Below are 23,033 nucleotides of genomic sequence, written 5' to 3' on the forward strand. Positions count from 1 at the left end.
TGACTTATTTCGCTTAGCATAATACCCTCTAGTTCTATCCACGTCATTGCAAATGGCAAAAATTCATTTTTGATGGCTGCATAATATTCCATTGTATATATATACCACATCTTCTTTATCCACTCATCTGTTGATGGACATTTTGACTCTTTCCACAGAAACATAGAAATGTTAACTCTTCTTGATATGCTGTAACTTAAATACTCTGAGTAAAATTAACAACACTTAAATAGTATGATATAAAATCAATATACCTTGTGTTAACACAATAGGGTAATAAGAGAGGGATGAAAACATATGCATGCACATACACACATGTGTTCATAGCAAAATAAGAAGAAAATACTCATGACAATTAGTATCCTCATTTCTGTAACTGGTCACATGATCATAGCTATTATTTAGAGCCAATTCATTCCATTACCCATTCTGTATTCCCTTTGCTTTCAGCAAGCACCAAGGCTGGTCATGATTCTTTACCTGGTTGGGTGACCTAAACCTTCATTCCTAAGGGATCTGGGTTATTAATATTTCTCCCTAGATTGGGTTGATGTAGTTTTCTATTGACTTTAGTTGCAGGACATGTTAATAACAGGAAATACTGTTACTCCTTCCTTTGCCTATTGATTCGAATGTCTGAGTATCGGTCTTAACTTCCAGTTCAATGGATCATTGTTGTGTTCCCTGGTGGAAGCATCCCTCTCTCCGAAACTAACACCATTAAGCAGCAGGGCATAAAGTCATGAAAACAGGAAACAAACTTTTGCTAATGGGTCACCAAAGGTAACAGTGAAGGATGTCACTCTCATTCCCACCCCTTGATTCTTGGACCCATGAATCCTGGTATTGGAGAAACAGCACCACATATTGGACACTGATTCAGAGCATGTACAGCCTTCTGAAGAACCTTTCACCAGCTCTGCAAGGTATTTCCATTCAGCTGGTGCTGTGACCAAGTCTTCAAAAATCCATTCTACAATTCTTCCAAGCCAGCTGCTTCAGGATGATTAAAAACATGGTAAAACCACTGAATTCCATGAGCATGGGCCCATTGCAATACTTCTTTTGCTGTGAAGTGACTTCCTGATTAGAAGCAATGCTGTGTGGAATACCATGATGGAAGATAAGGCATTCTATAAATCCATGGATGGCAGTTTTGGCAGAAGCACTGAATACAGGGAAGACAAATATGTGTAACCATATCCTTTAAAGCTAGGATTTCAGAACTGTGGCATACTGGTGAGAAGACAGCATAGAGCAGATGGAATCTGTGCATGTTTGTATTCACATGTGCACTTCTCAAGTCAATCCAGGCATCAAGAGACTCTGGTTTTAGTCACTTTGCCATTAACCAGCTGATGAGTGAACCAGCAAGTCTGTGAACCATTCTTGGCCCATTTACCTCTATTGTAAATGAGAGGATTAGACTAGAAAGTTTCTAATGGCTCTGCTTTAACATTTTCACAGCCTGTGGACAAACCACTTACCTGCTTATATGTTGCTGAAGGCTTCTGAAAAAAGATTACTCCAAAGTTTTTAAATCCTAAAGAATTAAATTCAACTTAATTCAAAGAAGGCACTTGAATATTTTATGCCTCTTATAGGGCTACCAATAAAAGTTCATCCAATTCAACAAACATTTATTGTGCAAAGGATACTTGGTATAATAGGCACTAGGATAATCATCATTATGTGACATATACAGACATAGCTTCAATTCTAATCATGTTGCATTTTGTATACTTATCAGTCATTTCACAGTAGCTCTGGGGGAGTATGTAAATATATCATATGCATAGCATAATTTTACTATAGAAATGCTTTGGGTTGTTTTTCTTCTTCATTTTAACCTGTTTTGATAAGATTATCCAGATTAAAATGTTCAGTGTCATCATTGGTGCTCTATAATTTTGTTTTCCATTAAATATTTTTTCAAGGACAATTAGCACTAGTCTATTATATCTTGAGGCATTAAAGCATTTTGATTAAGAACATGAGTTTAGGTTATAGGTCTGAGTCCTGACTTTGCCACTTGGTAGCAATAATCTTGGGTGGGATATATAAAATTTCTGTATCTCATTTCCTTATGCACACAATCTGGATAGAAATACACCCACTCTTTGGGGATATTGTGAGGATTCAATGGATTATTCTATTTGGAGTATTGAGGACAATGGTAAGAGCTCAAGGAACATTAACTATTATTATTTCCATCTTTTCCTGCTCTTATTTTATAATGAAAGTCAGCGGAGAGATAGAATTCATAAACCCACTTGACTCTAAAGTAATTTTGTTGGATACACTAATTTTATTTAGAAATTTTTATAATAACATATTATAGTATATATCAGATATGGATTAATGTTATAACATACATCAAAGATGGATTATACTGGGCTTGATAAATAATTTTGCTCAATGATGGATCATTGTATGCTGATGTGAACTTCTGTTTTCCTACCAAGGCCAAAACTTTTAATCGTCTTATTTGTGTAAAAACTTGGCTCTTTGAAAACAGAAAGGAATTTTCCAGAGACACAGTGATTTACTTCACATCAGAGCAGGAAGGAGAACATATAAACTATGATTTAATGATGCTCTTTGCAGCTGGGCAGCCTGACTTGGAGGGGAAATGAGGGATTAGTTGATGAGCTAGAAAGAGCAAGCAGGTGTGTGTACTTAAGTATGGTGTGGAGTAGGGAAAGAAAGGGGGAGCAGGTGTGAAAAGGTGGGATTGGAGCATCCTGGGAAGACCACAGCCAGAAGTGTGTTTGAGGTGAGTTATATTGAGATAAAGCTTAGTGAGCAGTTATTTCCAAATTCACACTCGTAGTTGAGACATGGTAGTACCAGAAAATGCTGATGTGTGCATTTGGGAAAATTGTTTGGAAATGATTCATTTTTGTTTAGACCGAGACACAGGATCAGAGCTGGAAGGGACCTAAAAATTCTGTCTCCAAAATCATCTAAAACAGATGATGATTGTCTATGCTAATTATAAAGCCTCCAAGGGAGACTTTCCACCATCTAATGAAACTTCAAATTATAAGCAACAGCCATCATCAACATATGTACATTTCAGTAGTTATTAAGGCAAATATGAAAATAATGGTATTTAAATTAACATTTGCATCACATTAGACAATCCTATCATATCCTACTTTCTCCTGCTGTAATTTATTTCAGTCATCAATTTGAAATGAAAAGGATTTTCATTGCTTTGTTTCAAATTAGAGAATGTAGGAGGTTTGTGCCTGCCTCATTTGTCCTGCTGGCTTTGATGTCTTGACTTTTGTTCTCAAAAGCTCAATTTTAGTATTAGGCTCCTGGGCCAATTGCATCTGTCATTCTCTAGTCATGATAATTGTTAAGGGATGGAAAACCATAATGAAGTTAAGATGTTGCCTTGTCTATCATCTTGAATTATTTTCTTAAAAGATTTTGCAGAGGAGGTAGAGATGAAAGAGTAAATAACAAATCAAAGGGCCAAATCAAAAAAAAAATCAACAAAGACAGAAGAGTCAGAATAAGGATATTTTAAAATATGTTTGAGGGAAGTTTTGTCCATGGAAATTTATAGACTGTTTCTATAAAATTATTGTCACACTCAAATAATTTGTTTGGAACCCGAGCCATTCTTTTCTTTGGTGAAACTTATTACTACCTTTGCCATGAGACTTAAAACCAGAGCCTGGGCTTCTGGCTGATTTCTGAATTTATTTTTCCTGAAATCCCTATGCATAGACTATAAAGATAGGTGTTGGCTCCAGTGGGCCATTACATTATAGTCATGAGAAACCTTGAGAAGCAAGGAAAGCTAAGTCATAAGGATATAAAAACACAGTGAAGTTCCTTTTCCTAGTGGTTAAAAAATGAGTAATAGGCATGGTGGTTTCTCTTAGGAAAATCACTAGTTTGCATTCCTACTCCTATTATTCTAATTTCATCTGAAATATGTTTCTTGCCACTGTACAGTTAACCCTTCACCCTATTTTTCAGTCTATAGTGGCAAACTGGGCACATACTTGCTTCTCTCCTCCATCCATAGATCCTGTTGAATGGCACTAAAGATATAAAACATAATGAGTCCCTGGGACCACTGTAAACAAGAGAGGATTCCTCTAGCAAACTAGAGATTTTACAAACTTTTGGAACTCTGAAAGTGGAAGGGGTTATACTAATAGATAAATCAGATGGGTGAAAAAAGTCATGGCATGGAACAGATGCAGGAGTAAGATGCTGCAGATGAGGGAAAAGCTCTTCCTAGCTGAGCTCCAGAGAAATTCCAAGTTTGGAGCTGGCAGACAACAAATGGCAGAAATCCATATGGTCTCAGTTGGCTCCTTATCTTCTGGGGCCGTTTTGGAGCAGCACTCTAGAACATTTGTTCGCAGATGGAAATGCAAGATTTACCTTCTAGACAGAACGAGTAATAGATTTGGGGAGGGATCAGTCATAGTCTGTGTAGTAAGGTGAAGGAAGTAAAGAAGAACCTGAAAGGACACCATGTTACCACAATACTATAGGAAGAGACAGTGCCTGTAAGAAGTATATTGTGGAAAAGTCTACTTCCAAAACAACATATACTTTACTTTGGCATTTGTGGAGTTCTTGAGCTAGCCTTTCTACTCCCAGGTATGTACCATAAAGAAAAGCTTGATTTTCAATAGGATCCATTAACTTACATGAAGATTACAGCCATTCCTGTTTAGGTTGACAGACATACACTACTGAAAAGGAAAAGCCTGATAGCAATTTATGCTGAGTCAGATCAAATTCTGTTTATGAATATGAATCATTAACCAAGGACTCTTAGACCTCTGAGGAATACTTAACAGCCTGGAAAAGAAAGACCAAGATGGGCAATCAGAACAACAGATCCCAGATATGGAAATAATGCAAGAAATAGTAGAGAATTAAAAAATTTGAGTATGTATCCTTAGAAATATTTGAGGGATTATATCATTCATAAAGCACAAACAAGATACTAGGGAATAGGAATAATCGCAGACCAAGAAAAACTCTTTAAAAAATTTCAAAATATGCAGAAAAAATTAAAATAGTATCGATTTAATTTAAAAAAAAAGAATTAGGAAATTGGAAACAAAGTGGAGCAAAATGATCAGACCTCAACAGAAAAAGAAAAAAAGATGAAAAAGAGTTTATAGATATGGAAGATGCAGAGAACCCATATTCTAGCACATACTACAGACGGCACAGATAGAGAAAATGGAATGAGGATAAGGATAATCAAATAAACAACTGATCAGAAGCCACAGGGAGAAGGGATATTTGAGCAAGAAGATGAAAGGATCTTGCAGATAACTCTGGGATAAGTATTCCAGGCAGAGAGGGCTATCTCTGAGAAGACCCAAAGGTAAGAAAATGCCTGGCTTATTTGAGAACAGCAAGGAAGTTATTGCAACTAGAGCTAAGTAACCAACAGTGAGGGTAATTGGACATGAGGTAAAAGAAGTAACTGGGGCCAGAGTTTCTTGGTCTCTTTTACTCTTGCCAACTCACCCTAAGGTGAATAGGGAGCAATTGGATGGTTTTGAACAAAATAATGACATAATCTGACCTACTTTTTAGAAGGATGACATTGGCTGCTATTCTTGATTAAAGTACATTTTGAATAACTTTTTTTTTCCACGAAGACTACGTGGGTTACACTCTGAGTCCTTGAGGATTTGAAACTATCTTTCTATTGCTTGTATTGTATGAGTAATAATGTCTTGGGTCCTAAACTTTTCACTTGAAAACTCAGTAGATATGCTAGTGTCTTCCAACTTCTAATGTGGTAGAGGAGAAAAATGAGATGATTCTCATTGTGCGTGTGTGTGTGTGGAGATAACATTTTTTCTTATCTTTTATTTTTTCTATCTTTTTATAGAAACCTCTGTTGCTACTTACCTTTGAACCTCAAATATTTCACCAGTGATATCTAAGCAGTCACCATTTACCTTTAACTTCATATGTAAATCCACATCTCTTATAGTAGTACTACTACATTGATGTGGCTTTTTTTTTTTTTTAAAGATTTTATTTATTTGAGAGAGCAAGAGAGGTAGCATGAGCAGGGGGAGGAGCAGAGGGACAAGCAGACTCCCCACTGAGCAGGAAGCCAGACAGGACACTGCGCTCCATCCCAGGACCCCGAGATCATGACCTGAGCCAAAGTCAGACACTTAACCAACTGAGCCATCCACCCAGGTGCCCCTTGACTTGGCTCTTACCATCTTCTTTAATCCTCACAACAACCCAGTGAAGCAGCTGCAATTATTATCTCCATTTTACAGGTGAGGTAAGTGAAGCATAGAGTGATCCATGTCTCCTTATAGCTCTCGACACAATGCATTGTGTAATTGACACCTTCCCTTGCTGGTTGAGTCTCCCTGAGGCTCTGAACGGGTTGAATCTTGCTCATGTGTGAAACTTGTTACATGGAAAAGAAGGGGGAGGGGAGTTCCCAACGGAGGGAAGCCAGCCTGACTGTGGGGAAAGCAGGATCACTGTGGGGAAAGGAACGTTAAGAATGTCAGGGGCTTTCTCAGCATCAGCCCAGCCCCCCAGAGAAACCAGTAGCTGTCTGCTCAGGTGAAACATTGATGTGGGGCCAAAGACAGAGTGAGCCCTTTTGAGCTCTACATTCCAGCCTTTCTTTAGCTCACAACAGTTTTGTTTCTTATAAATACCTGCATACTTTTACATAAGACTATCTGATGTTATTTCCTGAAGCATATCTTATCCAAGACATGTTTGGTTGTGAATGGTACTGGTTTAAGTACATAATGGATCAGAGGAGATGGCTATTGTGGTAGACAGTTTTGGCTGCCTACTCAGCCACTCCCAAACCTTACTTTTCTGCTAACTGAAATCAAGTCTGTTTAAGTGGTGGACTGAGAGGTCTTGATCCCCAGGAAATAAGGCAATCTGCCAAAACTAGGAAATGAATTGTGATTAGTTTACACCAATCATGTAACTTTATTCTCACTTGATAGAAACTCATTTTTCTAAACTTCTTGCAGATGGGAGTGATCAAGTGATTAGAGAGAAATTCTCCTGAAGGAGGTTACTCGAGAAAAAAAAATAATTTTCCAATAAAAGAGACAAATATGAGACTAGTGTTACATGAACCTCCTCTTTCCTTTTCTTCCTACTCTGAAGATGTACATTATAATGTCTTGAGCTATGGTAAGAATCTATCAATCAAAAGACAAATAGGAAATATACAAATATGGTGGAGAAGAAAGTGAGAAAGAGCCTGGATCCTTGATGACATCCTTGAGCTGCTGGACCAATATTGAGAGAAATTTTGTTAAGTAAATAATAAACATTTTTATGGTTAAACAGTCAGGTGTTCTGTTATCTATAGTCAAAGATTTCCTAACCAACATAACCATTTAGAGAATAGTATTTGATGAGAATATTGGCAGAGAATATTAGATATTTTAAACAAAAAAATCAATTTCCTTATTAATGGGTATATTTTAGGCACCCTGTTTTTAGCTACTAGGCACACAGACTATATAAAATAATAAACATGGAAATCTATCTATTTATTATGTTTTGGACTACTATGCTTTTGAATTTGTCATTAATGACAAAAGTCAACTTTGGACACCAACCTTGAAGTGTTGGTTCTGGTTGCCTGTGTTTGTTATAGATAACTACATAGCAGAGCCCATTGGAAAATCTAATTCCAGTTTGATTTGGAGCAATAGTTACAGGGTAATTCATCCTTGCATATTTGATTCTGGAATATGCTTTTTCTATTGAAATTTTTTTTCTTCTATCTATTTAATCATTTAAGTGAATTTAGATGCTTTTAGAATCTTTGTCATGGGCGGTGGCAATATTTTAACACTCCTCATATATAAACAGGCACATAGACAAGAGATTGGTTATCAGTCAAAATCAAATGTAAATATTTAGCTTCTTGATTGGAACTGGGGCCGAATGTTGCACACATGGAGAGGAAAATATATACCACCAGCACATTCACAGAACATTGCTAGAAGTGGGTGAAATAATGTCAGCTATGTGTCATGCTTATTACAGAAAGTAAGGTAATGTGCAAAAACTTTTAGAACCATAAAGAAATTCTTTAAACGTATGTTCTTCAGGGTTGGCTAAGTTCTTTGAGGACTACTCTTCCTGCTTCTAATTCTACAACTTAAGAGGGGGAAAAATGAAAAAAAATTCAGGGGTTATCCACATGATTATTGATGAACTGGAAATAAAAGTGATGAGTAGAGTCTAAGGGATCTTTATTGTTTAGTCTTGATTGAACACTGAGAGATGAGCCTGATCTCTAAGTCTATAAAAGATGAATATACAAAGGAGAGGAGCCAACTGTTCTCCTTCACCGGTGACTGAAAAGGCAAAAATGGGCTTCCTTTGTGATTGTCTTGTGGACCTAGGCCTGGGCAAAATGTAACGTTTGCATAACTTGGGGATAATGTGCCACTCTTTTTTTCAAAAGGATATTCTAGGATGTTTTGACCTTTGAAGAGAGCTTTCAACTCTATTTCATGGTTCTAAAAGAGAACCAAGTTACGTTTATATAAGATAAAAGAATAAGTATGAGGGGGGAAAAAAGCTATCAGAATGTCAATAATAAAACACAGCCTCAGACTAGTCATTACTGCGTGTTCCTCTTTGAAAAATTTTATAAATCTAAAAGTAAAAAATAATGTCAGGTGGGAAGAGATCAGTTTGAAGGTTAATAAAGTTTACAGGTACTTATAAAAGTTATGCCATCTCAAATATCCTATTACTAATACATGAGCTTAATATGCTACGATTAAATTGGAGATTTAACTATTGGTATACCTTCCGCTTACCACTGAATGTGGATGATGGGCTATCACTAACATATCTCAAAAACCTCTGCTAGGGAATTCTGTCTGGCGTGGTATTAGTCACAGTCTAGGTGAGAAGCTACTCTCAGGTCACCGCACCCGGATGGCACAAAGTATCCACTGACACACGTTTTGACAATTCATTTCTTTCACTCACCCAATGTTTCTGGCTGTTGGCAATGCCAGCCCTCCCAAAAGCTCCACCCTCACAATTTGGGTTAGACATTTCTATCATTCTCAAAAAAGTTTCATGGTCTAGCTGTCGTTGAGATTAAGGGCTGGGTCTAACATAATTTGATTTGTCAAACAGTCAGATCTTGACAGAAAAAAAAAAAAGGCATGCTCATGGGAAAGCTGGCAGATTTACTTCCAGTTCTAGCCAAAAAACAGTCTTTCTCACATAATGTCAGTGTGTCCAGTTCAACCCAGGTCAGAAACCAGAAATGCAAAACATTCACCGATGTTTCTGGACTTCCAGAAATCAGCCAATGCTTGGGTGGCTGAGAATGTATTTATTTAAGCATGATCCTACTCTAAAACCATTTACCCTGCCTGATTGTTCGAGGCTGTGGAAAGTAGAGTGTCCACAGAGAATGACTCTGTAATGCAGTAATAGAAGTTCTTTTGTTTTCTATATATTTCCATGTCTTGTTTTATTATCTGGAGAATTCCATTATATCATTAGAATTGAACATTTATATCTTACCAATTTTTATTAGTCAAAACAAAATTTAATATTTAATTTCTTGATTCAATAAGCATATTGGTAAGAAAGGAGTATACATACGCTTTGAACAACCATGAAGAACTTTTTTTGGTAGTGCTATATGTTTGACTCTCAAAAATAATGAACACACAGTAAAAGATGTTGCAAATGTGCTTTTAATTGCTAACTCGTACTTAACTTGTCTTACTTTACAAGATTTGGGCAATATTTATGTAGACTAAACATACAAAAATTCTTACACAAAAATATAGTGGTTTTTTTCCTCTCTCCACCAATGTATGCAATAAATGACGGTTAGCTTTGTTCTAAATACATAGCCAAACCCAGATTATAATATGAAGCCCAGAAAATGTGAAGATCTCTATGTCAGAGTTTCTGAGAGTCTCTCCTGTTTCAGATACATATTTTCCAGTTTCCTTCATGTTTGTGTAAGTTCCTTCTTTCAAATCAAGAAAAGTAGTTTTTAGGAATTATGTACTGTATGTAGATTAGTGTATTCACACACACACAAGCTACTTGCTGCAATTTTCTTCAAAATTTATTGGAATTTTTGGAAGTGTACTTAGACATTTTATAGAAGCTGAGCAAAAGTTGTATTGAAAGTGTATTGAGGTATTTTATGGAATTTGAGCAAAAGTGGAATAACCAGGAAGAAAGCTGGGAGTATGGTGACCTGAGTAGCATGTCTTGATACAAGCAATGGAGCATGAGGGGTCGAGGGACATGAGCAGTAGCGATGTCAGCGAGGGGACATGAACAGGGGTATTTGAATGACATTCCTTCTAATGTTCCACCATCAGGGTGACTCAGAGACTGTTTTCTTTGACTCTTAGCTCAAAATCTTGAACAAAAGTATCTGATTCATCACTGGCTCAACAAAGATAGGAGGAATATGGACTTGGTACTCACGCTATAATTTACTACATGTATGAACTTTACTACTGAGTCATGAAATAGACGCTCAATATCCGAGAAAGGAACAAGAACATATCAAGATATGATATCAGCAAGAGTGGCAATGTTCAGTAGAGACTCACATACTAAGAATTACAAAAAGTTTATTATTTGAATTAATATCTCATTAATTTTGATTCTGTACCCATGAGAAGGAAGATAAATCACTTTATGGAGACCCTTATTGTTAGTTGGGAGATTGCAAGTAGTAACGAGAGGTGAGAATTATTTAGTTAATTCATAGTTCAATAACACTGTGAAATCACTGGACTAAGAAAATTACTTTCATTTGCTATTAAATTTCTGTATCATGTATGTAGTTTTTAGAGATAACATTATTTAAAGGTGGAAACACATTAAGTAGGTAGTGAAAGATAACATCTCTGTTGAAAAATAACAAGGATTTGAAATTCCTTTTTTTCTTCCTTCTCTGCGTCTTCCTATTTTCCTCTTTTAAAAGTAACTCCTTTTAATTTATAAAAGAAGTAAAAATATTTTTAGCTAGGCTTTTTTAGTTAAAGGAAACTCAAACCATTATATATAATACGCTATATACAACAATCATTTAGTAAATATCCATTCATTCTCAAACATTTTCTTGTAGCAACAAACTCTATAGTCCATGGAGATCTACTAGTACAGCAGGGCCTTTTTTGTTGTTGATGTTGTTTAGTTGTTTGGGTTTTTTTTACTAGCTAAAATGACTTGTTGCTTTGTAAAAAACTCATATTTTCTTTTTCTTAATATGCAAACATTAAAAATAATTGTCTTCTCACTTAAAAGTTATTTGTCAATTTTATGTGTGGATGAATTAAAGAATTGTTTTAAGTCTGTTTTAAGTATTAGTATCGCTAGTCTTCTCTTTTACAAATACATGAGGTTTTTGCTTTATTGGACAACTTAATTCTGAAAGAAACCAATGTAGAAGAAAATCAGGCATATCTGCATTAGTTTACACATATAAAAACTAATTTCGTGGATTCTCAAGTATCTCAGAAATTTTATTTTGTGCCACATTTTCTTTTAAATAGTAATGTTAATGACTTACAATTAATTGAGAATGTTTTGTGATAATAATGGCTAACAAAATGATATATATTAGTAAAGGAGTCTGATTAAATTTAGTACTTCGACTTTACAATGTTGCAAAGCAATTATATTGTTGATACTTCACATCATAAAACTCTACTTATTTCTTTAGGTAAAGGAAAGGAGGAAGAATGTATTTACATGTATTTCTAATTTCTTAGTCAATTTGCCATACTTGTACAGTACAATAAAGAGTTGTATTTCAACTCTAGAACATTATTTTTCCTTAGAGGAGTTGGGGGGAAGGAAAGGCAGTGGGCAAGTTTACTGGCAATGCTATCTGATTTCATCATGGTTCTAATTTAATTCACATATGTCTGAATTCAAAAGGCAACTATTTTAAGTAAGACTAAAGGACTTTTTGTTGGTAATCCCTGAGGATTTAGGTAATTCCAGTTGAATCATCTGAGACTTTATTTCCTTTCCCTTCTCTGTTCCCCACACCCTCACCCCCCTTTCTTTGCTCAGGTCTCATCTTGTGCCAAATGCATGGGCTTTAAAACTTCCTCAGGTCATCTCTAAAAAACATAATTGATTTTGAACATGATCATTAAGCTTCATTAACAACTGACAGTATGATAATGGATCTAGTTGACAGCAATAGTCAAAATTGACTATTAGTGTATTCACACGCTTTTCATGTAACAGAGCAACCATGACTTTTGACTGTTTTCAAGTTATCCAAAAATCATAATCATTCTTAATAATGATGGCAACTTGTTCCTAAAATTTACTTGTTAAATTTAAATATCTCTGTATTGTAGTTATTTTGTAGTGGTGGTACTTATTTGCCCACATAAATGGCTTTTTAAAAAAAAATTTTATTTTTTAAAGATTTATTTATTTGAGAGAAAGAGAGGGAAAGCATGCAAGTGGGGAAGGAGCAGAGGGAGAGGAAGAGAATCCCCAGCAGATTCCCTGCTGAGTGCAGAGCCCCATGTGGGGGCCCATCTCAGGACCCTGAGATCACGACCTGAGGCACACCAAGAGTCGGCTGCTTAACAGACTGAGCCGCGCAGGCGCCCCCGTAAATGACTTTTTAAAAAACAGGTCATGTTCATCAATGTGCTAGCAAGTTTTGACTGATATTGGCTCTCAGTTTTTATATTACTTCATTTATAGCAATATTAAATCAATTCTTATTTTGGAAGCCAAGAAAATGTTTTATACTGCAATATGGTTGCCTCCCTAGAGTTCATTAGCTCATTTTTCCTTCAATTAACTCTGTGTTCTCTGTGCCCCTCTGCTAACATTCCTGACTCTGAAGTTTTACTGTGCACGCAGGCAGAGCACCCAGGTTGGTCTAGAACCGTCAAAGAAAATATAAACTGCAAATGACCTTACACAGTATCTATCCTAGACTGCTGCTTATCTATCAGTGTTGTCTCTGGAAGATGAAGAACTACCCGAGGCAAGGTCATGTCATGTAAGGCTGCAGTGCAATATATACTTGTTAATTAACTCTGGGAAATACTTGGATTTAGGGATAAATTTGGACTGCCCTTTCAATGACCTATTAATTGTGCTATTATATTTTTAGTGTTTTCAAAGAACTTTAACAAAGGCAAATAAATAGCCAAGCTATATATTCATATATGTTCACTTATTAGCACAAATTTGGGTTCAAGAATGAGAGCAAATGAATACTCCTTAGACTTACTGAACTGAACTTTTTATTCCACTTAAAACCCACCAATTTGTTGCTGGTGGTTTAATTTGGGTAGATTTAATTTAGATCGAGTGTTTAAAAATTGAGTAAAAAGTACACACAGCCTAGTATTTTAAACTTCATTCTTCCTGAAAGGTCAACATTTAGTATTAACTGTTTGGTGAAACTGATCAAATGGAAAGCTTATCTAAATGAAAAACCCATATTTTCAATAGAGAATTTTTTAAATATTATCTGATTAATGAATTAAGAGTTAGAAAATATAGCCTCAACTAATGCATTTTGCCTAGGGCAACACAACAATCATATTACTTGCTTATGCTTGTGGAAGCAATGCCTAGTGAACTCAATTTTAGGCCTATTATCTCTTTTAGATAATATTGTGTTGAGCAACAAGAATGCTTTCACTGCCTTTTTCCCCCGAAACCTTATCTCATTGAATTTAAGACCAGAGATTTCTTTTAGTGTTTTAAAGGTTCATAACTCTATTTTCTAAAACAAGGAATAATAGATGAGGATTACTTGTAATCAGAGATTCTTCGAGATACTACTGACATGGTTATAAAAGTTGCTTTTGCTTTTCTAGCTAAATTAGCAATTGCTCGCATTCCCGTGTTTCTCTATCTAGGAGGGAGGCTGCATATGCTAGGCTGTCAGCTTTTCCAGAAGCACTCACAAATATTTTCCTTTGCTGCAAACTAAACCCTTGACTCAGTGTCTCACCCAGTAGACATTATTCATTTTGAAACAACACAGCTGTAATTCAGATTTTTGTGTCTGATACCTTTCTCCATGAGTTAGATTATAAAAGTAGGCAAAAAATATTGGGAGGACTACATTTAATAAATTTCACTGAGAAAGAATCTGTCAATGCAATTAACTTTCAAAGACTGAGGTAGGGGTGTTTCTGTTGTTAGTAGGAATTTTTATTTTTAAAGATACTGGTAATTCAGTTGGTTTATTCATCCTTAAATACCACATGTTTGACAAAATGTATAAATAAATAATTAAATCAATGGATTAATTTTTCATCTATTTTCTTCACTACTCAAAAGCAAATGGTGAAGGGCCATGTCTAGAGATACGGAAGTTTGTGAAATAGTTCATGAAGCTGATAGCATCATCAAAGAGGGGTCAACATGCAGAATGACATTTCGTCCATAAGAGGGGTGCAATGTGTGGGTATACCATGTATCTGGTTACAGGAGATGAGGTAAAGTGAGTCAAGGGGAAGAATTTGGCATTCAGAGAGTAGGTTGAAACAGTCAGTACCAAAGAGGTTCAGAAAATGGCATTGAGTTTTCCACAAAGCCGATAAAACACTGCAACAAGGATTTGTGTAGAAAATAGCATGTAGAGATCAAGGTCTGCATCATCATGGTCTTTCCTAAACAAACATGACATTAGCCACAAAGTTTGAAGGGTAGAGACAGGATTTTAGCAACAAAACAGATTTGGAAAAGTAAGGCATTGATACTATGCTGGAAAAATTTCCGGACTTTCTAGACATGATTTCTTACACAGAAAAGGAAAAAAAAATGACTCTACCAAATTGGGGCCCAAGCTGAGGGTTTGTTCCCAACTCCATAAAGTCAAAAGATGAGAGTCAGACTAACCGCAATGCTGACTTTATGCTATTCTAGGTTTTGCAAATGTACTTTAATTTGGGATAGGATTGATTCCAGCGCAGACATGTAAGATAGTGGAAAGAACAGATGGAAGAAAAGGAAATTAAACAGAAAAACATAGTAGTATAATGAAAAGGCCTGGAAAAACTGTGAGACACTTCCTGTTTCTGATAACAGTGGAATAGTTTATTCAGATCACTCATCCTGTTGAAAGCAATTTAAAACTTAGGTAGAAGATTTAAAAAAATAAAATTCTCCTTAAAACATTAAGAAAATGACGAGATTGTCAACAATTACCAATGGCAAAATAAAAGGTATGTTAGAAATCAAGTCCACAAGCAAACACAGATAGTACTTTAGGCATTTGTTGACCTAGAAAATTAAAAGCTTCCTATGATGAAGAGGACTGAATTTAAAGCTGAAGATGTACATAAGAGCCTAACAGGAGACCCTCATATTATCTTGGACTCTGGATGAATGTAAACAAGAAGAGAACTAGTTCTTGGCATGGAATTACAATCCAGGTGTCTACCCCTTCAGTGCTCCAAGGAATTTGAAACTGGCATGGTTGAAGGTGGACATGGACAGGTGGAATCCACAGTTATCTGTCAGAAAAGAACATAAATCTTGCCACAAAAGGAGAAACTTTTCATAAATTTGAAATTCTAATAATATACTAGTCATAAAAGAGACTTGGTCACAAAGGAAATGACTGTAAACCAGAAGAAACAAGAGAAAAAGAAATACTTTAGATGATGAAATTATTAGATGCAGACCAAGAAGTCATTATCCTATTAAGAAAAAAATAATAAAATACAAGATTAAAGATATCTACAGAAAATAGGAATCTGTTAAAGTGGCATACCATGCTTGAAAAAAATCACATTGAAATTATAGGAAAAAACCTCCATAGGTATTTTAAAAGCAAGTTAAACAGTTATAGAGGGAGCTTATGATCTGTAATATAGGTTGGAAAAGTTGTCTGAACAGCATGGAATGATCAAAATATGGAAATTTTTGTATGTGACTAAAAGAGAGTAAGCTGCAAAAGGGTTTAGCATATGTATAATTGGAAGATAGAAAGAGAGAGAGATAAAACTTAGGATTTTTCAAGACCTGATGAAAGATATTGCATTACTCAGAAACCTGCATCAATAATAGTGTAACAAGTGATCTCCACATATCAGTGGTCTATAGTAAAACAAATTTACCTTTGTTGTGCACAATTCCTTGAATTGGTTGAGGATCAAGTTTAATATTGGTCTATATGACTCTCATTTGGGGACTAGCAGCTAATTTGAACATGCTTTTCTCATGGAGGTTGGCAATAGAATAAGAAGGACAAATGGAAACACTAGGTATTGGTAGAGCTTTGGCTGGGTACTGACACACTCTCACTCCCTCATACATTTTTTTATCAAAGCACTTTATATGGACATGCTCATTATCAATGAGACGTGGACATATACTCTGCCCATTGTAAACCAAAGTATATTCAAGCAGGGAAGAAAGAATTGTGAGAATAAAATAAAATACATCACAGACACACATCTACTATTTCAGGATGTTTAATTAACCTCAGAAAAATGAATGAATGAATGGATAAACAAAGATCAAAGACAAAGAGGAAATTTAAGTATAACGAGAGAAGACATATTCTCTCCAAAATAGTGACAATGAGACAGTTGTCTTTTCAACACTTTTAGCATCAGCAACAATAATAATTATTTTTTAATAGAGGTGGACTAAAAGTGTTCAAGTTAAAAGACAAAGATTGTCAGACTAGATGAAAAACAATCTAATTATAAATTTAAGAGATACATCTATAGCAAAGCATACAGAAAAGTTAAAATTTGGGAGATAAAAAAGTATATTATAAAAGCACTAGGTAAAAGAAATCTGTGTAACTTGACAACTCTCTTCTCAAGATAGCTTGTCATAAATTGTGATGAGCACATTAACCAGCCATGTGAAAATATCTCCCATATACTACCTTCTTTCTTCATTCTGTGTCCTCTCCTTCCTTGGAGCAAATCCTCCATGTGTTTAGTAATTATCTGTGATTTTCAAAAAATGCACTTACCATTCAATGCTCATTTCATGGCTATAAAAATCTTCTTTTCCTTGAACTGTGAAGGCAAAAATATCTCATTTTATAATTGGAAAAGTGTATCATTGTCATTCTCAAGAATCTCTACTGTATAATAGCTGTTACTACTAGAATACGACAATATATCGTGTATCTTGACAGATTCAAATACACTTGAGTGCTTCTCAAGACCCATAGTCAATTGATATACTTTATTATATTTCATTTGTCTTTCTGATTGTGACAAGTCTAGAATACAAGAAACTCTCATATGCCATATCATCTTCTCCCCTACATAGACAACAAACAAATCATTTTTACTAAAAGCATTTCAGAGACACTAATCCTCGATTTTAGGTACATGTTAGCAAGTCCAAATATTAATGAAAAACAGAGATGAAGAGGTTAGATTGGATTGTACGAGCTAAAATGTTTACACTCTTAGAAGGTGGAGGGACATTGGTTTTTTTAGATTTTATTAATACTTGTTCTTGATTGTTTAAAAACATAGAGTTGGACATATAAAAAATTATGAAGTTTGAAAAGTTGCTGCTGTGATTGTAATCAGAAGAGAAATGGACATGGAAGCAAGAGACATGATTTCTAGCCCTGGTTCTGCCGCTTATTGTAATGTGACCTTGGATAAGTCACTTTACCACTTGGAATCTTGGGCTTTTCACTGACAAAAAAAAAAAAAAAAGACATCCTGAGGTTGGTGTGAGGGGCCAGTGGAATATTAGATGTGATTAAAACATTTGTATATTTTAAGTAAAAATAAATGTTAATGGTATTACCCTTCAGTTCCCCTTGCCATTTATTTATTTATTTATTTATTTATTTATTTATTTATTTATTTATATGAAGATTTTATTTTTAAGTAATGTCTACACCCAACATGGGGCTCAAACTCACAACCCTGAGATCGAGTCACATGCTCTCCTGACTAGGCCAGTCAGAGGCCTTCCCCCTCCCCCTGCCCTTAATTTAAGTATCTTCTCCTATGCTTTGAATCTTCTTCCCATCTGAATAGCCTAATGCTATATCCTATGCTTCAACTGTATGCTCTTAGTTCAATGCTCCATCTATATTCACTTTTCCTAGGAATACCCATACATCAGACCTCCTTCCTCTTTTTTTACATACTATGTTTTCCAAGTTTATCTAGCACTAATTACCATATACCTAATAATCATTATATACTAAATTACCAATAGCTACCAACTTCAGCTCTCTTGTTAAGAGTCTTTTGACAAAAGGCACCAATCATTAATCAACGATTTTTAGATGCATAGTAATCCAAAAGTACGTGTGTGATTGAGGACAGAAAGTTCTGGGATAAGGAAGAGATTTGAGCCCATTTTTTCACCCAACTTGCCTCTTTTCAATTTTGGAAAAAAAAAATCTGCTGAGGGATGAGAAACGAAAACAAATGGTGCATAATTATTTGGTTGACAAATTTCACTTTATGCTACTTGTGCAGAAAAAAATATACAATTTCCTTTTATTCTAAAACTGATTTTATCTCCTCTATCACCTCATCCCACTAAGTAGTTGCAAGGTGGGGGGTAGAGGAAATTAAATACAGAAAATTTAGTTAAAAATTTAGAATACATGGTTATTTGAAGAGTCTCTTTAGATTTAATTCAATTGTTTGACATAATAACTCGGAACTTTTAGATTCCTCCCCGGCGATGTGCAGGAGAGGCATCTGTGACCTTCTGGGGACAGGAGAAAAATAACCCTCTGGCTTGTATGCAAGTGATTGGGTACATGCTGGGGCTCTTCCTTGAAATATGAATGACCTGACTTGTCCAAGGTCATGCTGTTGGTGATTGTTCATTAGGTTATAGCATATTCATTCTTGGTTTGTGCAGACCTGGGGTTTCCTTCTTTCCTGGCTTGCCTTCTCTTGGACTCTTGTTAGTGTTGTCCGTTTTCTGAGTCTTTGCCTCATCCTCCAGTGTTCTCTGGCTTTCTAAATCTATCACTTTGCCACAGCATGCCAGACCTAATGACAGATATGCTGGCTCTAAATTTGGCATCCTTAATCTTTATAAAGTGAGGACTAGATTCTTTCCCTGATTGACTACACCATGCATCCCTCATAGATATACTGGCAAGGACTCTTTGTTGGCGTGAAATCACCTTGTAGATCAGTTGCTTCTCCAAAAACCTAATTTCTTTGTCATACTCCTCAATTTACCTAACACATTCATCGAATTCCAGGCTAATTTCAGAGAGGGGAGGGTTGGATCCGTATATCTCACTCACCAGCTATCCCTCTACTCTCATTTGTTTTGCCACAATTCCTCGATGGGAAGTGTTTGGCAAATCTCCATGGTTTTCTCTGATTCCTGAGTTGACATCTTCTCTACCTACTTCCCTGAAACTGAAATACCAGTTGAGGTAGGGGAGACAAAAACTCGCTTTTAATAAAGTAATCTAAGTTTGGGATTATTTTAAAAATACTATTCTTGTTACACAAAGAAAAAATATAAAAGACATCTTGGTGAAATCTAGCCAATATCCTTCTAGACCCTCTTTTCTGACATCGCTTTTTCCTATTCTCCTATGGCCACTCTTCAAACTTTTGGGGGGTAAACTTCTAGTCCCTTAATGTTGGTGTTACTTGCTTTTTGTCATTAGCCGCCTTTATATTTTCAGTCTTTAATCTTTCCCTAGATGATCTCAGCCACTTCCATGGCTTCAAATAGCGCATGTTGACTCATGGTTCCCCGAGAAGAAAGATATCTTTTAATTTCTTATCCCTATTTTGTTAATATAGTTACTAGCTATTGATGGGTATCAGTAAATAATTGTAAGTGAAATAAGTGCATGTTTCACCATAGCTAAGGAATCTTTGAATGGAAATTAAATGCAAACAAAATGAAACCTACACATATATTCAGTGGTTATAGAGAACATTTTTTGACAACATAGAGAATTTCCATATGATAACAGGAGTTTTAGATGAAAAGTTAAACTTCTCTTTATAGAATTTTGAACTTGACTCATTGTCCTTCAATTTGTAAAACTGTGTGACCCATAGTCACACAAAGATTGACCACACATTGTTCCGAGTCATACAGGAAAAATGAATCTATTCCTTCCACATTTTATCATCTTACTGAAGGAGAAAGAATAACAAGCAACCAAATGCTAAAAGTTCTTATTTTTTTCATTTTCAGAGCATCTTAAAGCTCAGAACTATTTAGATATTCAATTTAAAAGAGCAAAATAAAATAAAACAACCACACCCAGCATTGATATAACACTAAAAATAAGCAAATTATAGAAGATATTTTCAAAGTAATTGTTAACTGGGTGTCAGAAACTCTTTTACATGAAGTGGGTATGTTGGGAATCTACTTCTTAGATACTACTTCATGTGCTTTGATAAGGGAATGAATTGATTAGCTAATGACTTAAAAAACCTAAAGTTAAAATATCTTAATTTCAAAGAAATGTCTTTGAAATCAGGTAGAAATCATGTTCTCTTTTTGCTTGGTAACTAAATAGGACATTATTAACCAATTAGCTAAAAGATTGGAAGTTGATGGAATATTACCCTTATTCATAAATATTCATGTTTTTAAATAACTCAGGTTGTTCATTTTCTCAACCTTAAAATCAAAATTAAAAATTTTCAATTGCATTTTCTCAGCACAGAAAAAAGCTACCTATGGGCTAATAGTTGTGATTTGAATATTGGTATATTAGTTCCTGCTTTAGCTTTAGCCTTCATCAATGCAGAATATGATTATGGTTATACTATGTATATACAAGAGCAAATAGCCAAGAAAAATGATTCAAATAAAATGCTTAACATACTTGTGTATCTTCCTCTTTCATGATCTCAACAACTGTTTTTTTTTTTTTCAGAGACAGTATCTGATAATGAAAGAAGGTGTTTATTAAAGATATAGAAACTCTCCTTATGATAAAAGAGATACTTCCAACACTTTCAAGTGTGGGATTTGATGCATGATCCCAAATTGCACTGATGATTTACATTCAAAAGTTCCTTGAAATAATTTCAAATATTATAAATGGAGAATTACCACATATCCAACCATGAGAAAAACACAGATCATGGAAAGGAGGCCATTTTCTTAGAGATTTACTTTTTTACTGATTGATTTTTCTTTGTCAGCAAAACAGCATTAAATTAGTATTCATATTCAGAGGCTCAATAAACAAATTTTATACAATTTTAAATGGCATCTATGTGGATCTCAATTCTTATCTGAATCTTCTGTTGGTGTATAGTAAATATCCTATAATAATTGATTCAATGCATCAGAACGTTTAGCTGATAGGAAAACTTCCACAATATATTTCCAAAATTTTTTTATTACATTTTCTTCAGACAAAATTCAACTCCATAATGCTGTGACTCCTTTTGAAGAAAATATATAGGTTCTATATGAGACTCTACTAGTTTCTATTATATACTGCCATATTAAGACTCCATATATTTTACATTTTTATTATAAAATTGGAACAAAGAAAACTTGTAAAATTGAATTTTGGTTTACATGAAGTTAACTTGCAGATTACTAATGTTGCAAAGATACTTTTAAGAAGAGTACTTTGTGTGTTGGTGTTTGTGTGGAAGTGGAAGAGAATAATAAAATGATTAAAGATTGACATCTTTAGTTCTCTCCATTTTAGGAAACAGTATAGTCTATGTGTTTTTAGCTGCATATAACAAAAAGTTTCCTTTTTTCACTTGATTTGAGCATTTGTTTGTTTATCTTTTCTCAAGCAGCTTCTACAAACACAGAACTGCAGTGACCTAACATACTACAGAACCAGCCTTTGTTTATTTTTCCCCTATTTGGCCACCCACAAGTTGAGTCAGAGATATACTTTACATTTGTCTATAACCAAAACCACATGGAGGAAATACACTTCCATGGGCCTCTTTAAAATCATGAAATTAAGCCCTTCTTGGATTCAATCTCCAGCAAACAGCAGATGATCTTCTGCTTGTGAATACATCTAAGTTATTAAGTACAATCCATGGAATATTGTAGCTGACCTAGAAAATGGCAGCCCCAAAAGAGAGTCACAGATTTTAGAACTGAAGATAGTCACAGAGATCAATTAAAATCAAGCACTACTTGCTGGTGAGGAACTGAGGCTCAGAAAGGTTGAGCATTTGCCCATGGTTAAATAAGAACAGAAATGAGATTTGGTGGCTTGGTTTTTCAGCTACAGTTCATTCCAATAAACCACCACATTCCTACTGAACATATCACCAAATATTTAACCCAGCAAGGGATCCATTTGCTGAACTATACAATTATACTTCTTTCCACTCCATGTCCCCAGTTGAATGTGTCAAATAATGTTATATAATGACCCTTTTTGTCTCTGGTTACTATTTTTCGTGTAAAGTCTATTCTGTTTGGGGGCACCTGGGTGGCTCAGTCGTTAAGCGTCTGCCTTTGGCTCAGGTCATGATCCCAGGGTCCTGGGATCGAGCCCTGCATCGAGCTCCCTGCTCAGTGGGAAGCCTGCTTCTCCCTCTCCCACTCTCCCTGCTTGTGTTCCCTCTCTTGCTGTGTCTCTCTCTGTCAAATAAATAAAATCTTTAAAAAAAAAAGTCTATTCTGTTTGATACATGTATAGCTACCCCCTGCTCTTTTGATTTGTATTTGCACAGAATATCTTTGTTAATCCCTTCACATTGAGCTTATGTGTGTCCTTTGAGTCTTTCAGAGGCAGCATATATTCGATTTTTTTTTTTATTCATTGGACCACTCTATCTTTTGATATGTCTTTTGAGGATTTAATCCATTTACATTTAGAGTAGTTACTGATAGGTAAGGACTTATTCTTTGTTTTTTGGCTGTTTTGTTCCTTTCTTCCTCTCTTGCTTCCTTTCTTTGTGGTTTGATCATTTTCTGTACTGGCATTTTTTATGGGTACCTTTTAAGAGTATTCTACCCTTTCACTCCTCTCCTTTTATGTTTTTGATGTCACAATTTACACCTCTTGATGTATA

General features: G+C 35.2%; 1 long non-coding RNA gene across 1 annotated transcript in view; it reads right to left on the reverse strand.

The window, feature by feature from the left end:
• The window catches only part of LOC145720502 (uncharacterized), an 89,783-nt gene that overhangs the window by 16,551 nt on the left and 50,199 nt on the right, over positions 1–23,033 (reverse strand). Inside the window, exon 2 of the long non-coding RNA XR_014143472.1 lies at positions 17,015–17,060. This is a non-coding gene — a long non-coding RNA (uncharacterized LOC145720502). The remainder of the gene's footprint in view (positions 1–17,014; positions 17,061–23,033) is intronic.

The sequence above is a fragment of the Leptonychotes weddellii genome, chromosome 3 (genome assembly GCF_054177405.1).
Source record: "Leptonychotes weddellii isolate Sample4059 chromosome 3, ASM5417740v2, whole genome shotgun sequence".
Classification (NCBI taxonomy): Eukaryota; Metazoa; Chordata; class Mammalia; order Carnivora; family Phocidae; genus Leptonychotes; species Leptonychotes weddellii.